This window comes from Elephantulus edwardii, unplaced genomic scaffold (assembly GCF_000299155.1).
Source record: "Elephantulus edwardii isolate Elephantulus edwardi_28Jun2011 unplaced genomic scaffold, EleEdw1.0 scaffold00275, whole genome shotgun sequence".
In the NCBI taxonomy this organism is placed as follows: Eukaryota; Metazoa; Chordata; class Mammalia; order Macroscelidea; family Macroscelididae; genus Elephantulus; species Elephantulus edwardii.
The window spans coordinates 2,651,058-2,656,309 of record NW_006400025.1 but is presented as its reverse complement, the minus strand read 5'-3'; the positions used below and the strand labels follow the sequence as shown (position 1 = coordinate 2,656,309).

The following is a 5,252-nucleotide window of genomic DNA, read 5'->3' as shown; positions in this document are numbered from 1 at the left end:
ATTAAAACTAATAAAATTTAATTTAAAAAAAAGACTCAATATGGCAACACTAAGAATGACTTGGGAAGCCAAAGTTCAACTCAAAGAGATTCTGATTAATTCTGGTTTCCCAGAAGAATGCTTATTGACACAGGTGTTTACTAATACTGGACCTGATAATAATTTGGATGTTTTTATCTCTCTGCTGGCCTTTGTTGTCTACCCCAATGTGTGCTATTATAAGGAAAAGAGAAAGATTCTCACCACCGAAGGGTGTAATGCACTTATCCACAAGTCCTCTGTCAATTGTGCCTTTAGCAGCCAGGACATGAAATACCCTTGTCCCTTCTCTGTTTTTGGTGAAAAGATTCGCACCTGATCTATCTCTACTAAAGGCATGACCTTGGTGACTCCCCTGCAGTTGCTCCTCTTTGCTTCCAAGAAAGTCCAATCCGATGGGCAGATTATACTTGTAGATGACTGGATCAAATTGCAGATATCCCATGAAGTTGCTGCCTGCATCACTGCTGTCCGGGCAGCCATGGAGGCTCTGGTTGTTGGGATAACCAAGCAGCCTGACATAATCAGCAAATTGGACCCCACAAATGAACGAATGCTGAACACAATCTGTCAAATCTCCAGGCCCTCAGTTGCTGGCATCACCCTTATGATTGCCAGCCGGTATGGAGATGGTCCTCGACCTCCCAAGATGGCCCGCTATGACAATGGAAGTGGATACAGACGGGAAGGGTCTAGTTACGGTGGTGGAGGTTATGGCAGTGGAGGATACAGTAGCAGAGGCTACGGCAGTGGAGGCTACTCACACAGTAGCGGAGGTTTTGGAGGCGGCGGCAGCAGCAGCTTTGGAGGTGGCGGCAGCAGCAGCTTTGGGGGTAGCAGCTTTGGAGGTGGTGGCAATGGCGGTGGCTTTGGAGGTAGTAGCTTTGGAGGCTGCGGCGGCGGTTTTGGAGGTGGCAGTAGCAGCTTTGGAGGCAGCAGTGGCGGCTTTGGAGGCAGCTCCAACTTGGGAGGTGGCAGCGGTTTTGGAGGCAGCTCCAACTTCAGTAGTGGCTCCAGCTTTGGTAGTTCCAACTTTGGAGGCTCCAACTCCTTCAGGGAGGGAGGATATGGTGGAGGCAGCGGAGGTTTTAGAGGGGGTGGATTTAGAGGAAGCTCTGGAGGAGACTACAGAGGGTCTGGAGGAGGAGGTTTCAGAGGATCTGGGGGATACCAGCGGGGGAGTATGCGGGGGAACTATGGAGGTGGCTTTTTTGGGCAAGGAAGAGGAGGCTATTGAAATTTGGTTATGTCAGCATTTACTTGTAGACAGTTCTAAAAAAATATGCATGCTCTGTATTCCCAAGGTATTTGTTTGCCACCAGTAAGTAAATCCTTGTCTACCCATTCCATGGTTCATTTTCGTTTAAGGAAACCAAGCATATAGCTAGATACATTAGTGATTTTGTTTATATTATGTAAAAATAATGATCTTCTAAAATAAAAAAAAAAAGACGAGTTGTATGGAAAAACCTGCCATGAAAGGTCTCTCCAACATACTAAAGAGCAATGGTGTCAGTCTAGAGACTAAGGTAAGCCTGGTCCAGGCCATATTCTTCTCAATTGCTTGCTATGCATCTGAGAACTGGACAGTGACTAAGGATGACAGAAGGAAAAAAAAATGATTTTGAGTCACATTGCTAGAGAAGAGTATTGGACATACCATGGACAATTAGGATTACAAACAGACCTGCCTTGGAGAAGTGAGTCAAGGTTGCTTCTTGGAGGCAAGAATTTTGAAATTCCATCTCACATATTTTGAGCATCTTGCCAGGAGGGACCAGTCTTGAGAAGGATGGCATGCTTGGAAGGGTAGAAGTTCAGTACAGGAAAGGAAGATGTTGGATGAAATGGATTGACACAGTGACTGTGGCAATGGTGTCAGTTGTGTCAGAGATGGTCACTTTGGCTCAGGATAGGGTCCTGATTGTTCATAGGGTCACTATGAATTGTAGTTGATTCAGTGGCACATAACAACAATAGCTAGTGATCTTAAGCATTTCTTCATGTGTTTCATGGCCATTTGAATGCCCTATTAGGTGAAGAATCTTTTAGTATCTCCTGTCAATTTTATGATTGTTTTTCTTTTTCTTGTTGAGATATTGGCTGTGGTTGTTGTAGGTGTTGTCTAGTAAAATAAGACTCAGTGAGTATTCTATAAATTTTAGATACAAATTCTTTAACAGATATCTCATTGCCAAATATTTTTTCCAGTTAGTGGGCTCTCCTTTTCCTTATCCTATTGGAAAAGCTTTCTGATATGCATGATTTAATTTTTAAGTTTTATTTTTATATATTTTATCTTCTTCTCGTAGTGGATTCTTGGTTATGTTTGAAAGTCAATTTATTTTTTATACATTTGTTGTTGTTGTTGTTGTTGTTGTTGTTATGTGCCATCTAGTCCCCTGCAACTCATAGCGACCTTATATACAATAGTCAGAAACCATGCTCTATCCTGTGCCAATCGCACTGCCTCTGACACACCCATCCCTATTACCCCAATAACTGAATCAATCCACCTCATAGAGGGTCTTCCCCTCCTGCACCGTCCCTCCACCCTCCCAAGCGTGATGTCCCTTTCCAAGGACCTGTCTCTTCTTACAACATGTTCAAAGTATGTCAGACGAAGCCCTAGAATCCTTGCCTCCAAGGAGCAGCTTCGTTTAACCCTCTCTAGGATGAATCTGTTTGTTTTCTTGGCAGTCCATGGTACATTCAATACTCTTCTCCAGCACCACAGCTCAAAGGCATCCATTCTTCTTCTATCCTCCCTAGTCATTGCCCAACTCTCTGACACATAACAAGTGATTGCAAAGACCATAGCCTGTATCAGACACACCTTAGTCTCCAGAGTGACACCATTGCTCTTCAGTACTTTGGAGAGGTCCCTAACAGCAGACTTTCCCATTTGCTTCTGTTTTTCATCTACTGATCTTTATTGTTTTAGTTTTATTCCTAGGTACCTGATCCACCTTGAGTTGGTTTTTATATATGGTGTGAGATGTGGATCTTAGTTTTGTTTTCTGCAGATAGATGTCTAATTTTGCCAGTATATTTTATTAAAGAACTGTTGCTTCCCCACTTAACGGATTTTATCTCTTTGTCAAAGATAGTTGACCATAAGTGCATTAGCTGATTTCTGGGTTCTCTATTCTACTCCATTGGCCTATAGGTCTGTCATTGTACCAGTGGTACCACACTGTTTTGGTTCCTATGTATGTGTTGTTGTTTATTAGATTAGGGAGTGAGAGGACTCCTACTTTTCTTTTTCAAAAGAGCTTATGTTATTTAGAATATTTTTTCCTTCCCAAATAAAGTGGGTAATTACCTTTCCTATCTCCTTTAAGAATAACATGGATATCTACATTAGGATTGCATTGAATCGGTAGATTGCTTTTAGTAGGATTGTAGTTTTCACCATATTGAACATGGTCTATTCCTACCCATGAACATAGTATATTTTTCCATTTATCTAGATTTCTTTTTGTGGGTTTTTTTTGGGTGTAATTTTCTAATTACAAAAATTTATAATTTTTTTTACATATTCCTTTTGTAATTTTCTTTATATATTCCTTTTGTCTCTAATTATGTTTATTCTTAAGAATTTCTTCTTATGATAGGCTACTGTAACTTAGAATGTTTTTTTATTTCCTTTTCTATGTTTCCTTTCCTATGTAGACAATTCCAGCTGATTTTTGTGTTTTGATCTTGCAACTCTGCCACTTTGTTGAAATGATCTAGTAGGTTCAACAATTTTCTTTCTCAAGTCCTGAAAGTTTCTGTGTACACTGTCATTTATTCTGCATGTAGATATAGTTTAACCTCATCTTTGAATATTTGGGTGCTTCCTCTTTTTTTACCTTACTGCTCTAGCAATGTCTTTAAATAATGTCATTAACTTCTCTCGATTAAAGGTGAAATTAGCTATTGGTTTGGCATATATGTTCTTAACTCTATTGAAGAAATTACCTCTATTCCAATTTTGTTGAGCAGAAAGTGATATTAGATTTTTTCAAATGCCTTTTCTGCACCAACAGAGATGATCATGTGTTTCTCGTCCTGCAGTGGATTACATTGAATGTTTTTTCCTTATATTAAATAATCCTTGAGTGCATATTATAATTTCACTTGATTATGATGTATTATTCTTTTGGTATAATGTTTCATCCTATTGGCTAAGATTTTGTACAGAGTTTTTGAATCTATGTGCATGACAGATATTGGTCTGTAGTTTTATTTTTTTGATGGTGTTATTACATGGATTTGGCACTGGGGTTATACTGGCATCATAGAATGAGTCTAGAAGTGTTATTTCTTTTTTTATATTCTCAAATAATTTAAGAAGGATTGATAAGAGTTGTTATCCAAATATTTGCTTGAGTTTGTCTGTAAAGGGATATTTTTGTTGTTGTTGAAAGTATTTTACTACCTGCTCAATTTCTTCTTTTTAGATGAATCTGTTTAAGTTTTCTATTTCATCTGTGTCCATTTGGGGTAGGAAGTGAATTTCTAAGAAATTGTCCATTTCCTTTGGATATCCAATTTTTTAGTGAGCTGATGGTATACCAATTGCCATATTTCAACAAGCAGACACTGCCCTTGATGTGCTCAGTAAGTTGTGCCAAGGAATCTGGAGAACAGCCAGCTGGCTAACTGACTGGAAAAGATCAATATTTGTCCCTATTCCAAAGAAATATGACCCAACAGAGTGTGGAAATTATTGAACAATATCAATAGTATCACCTGCAAGCAAGATTCTGCTGAAAATTATTGAAAAATGATTGGAGCAATATCTCAAGAGAGACTTCCAGATGTGCAGGCTGGATTTAGAAGAGGTCTTGGTACTAGGGATATTATAGCTAATGTTAGATGCATCTTGGCTGAAAGCAGAGGGTACCAGAGGAATTTCTATCTGTGCTTCATTGACTATGCAAAGGCTTTTGACTGTGTGGATCACAACAAGCTATGGCTGACTCTGAGAAGAATGGGAATCCCGGAACATTTGATTGTTCTTAAAAGAAACCTATATTTGGAACATGAGGCAGTCATCAAAACAGAGCAAGGAGACATTACATGGTTCAAAATCAGGAAGGGGGTCCATCAGGGATGTATGTATTTTGTCTCCATACATTTTCAATCTGTATGCAGACCAGATTATCCAAGACGCTGGGCTGTACAAGGAGGAATGTGGCATCAGGATGGAAGAGTCATCAGCA

The 5,252-nt window shown here is 39.5% G+C and overlaps 1 pseudogene; it reads left to right on the top strand.

The window, feature by feature from the left end:
- Positions 1 to 1,276, top strand: part of LOC102877231 — a 90,964-nt pseudogene extending 89,688 nt beyond the window's left edge.
- The last annotated feature ends 3,976 nt before the right edge of the window (positions 1,277 to 5,252 follow it).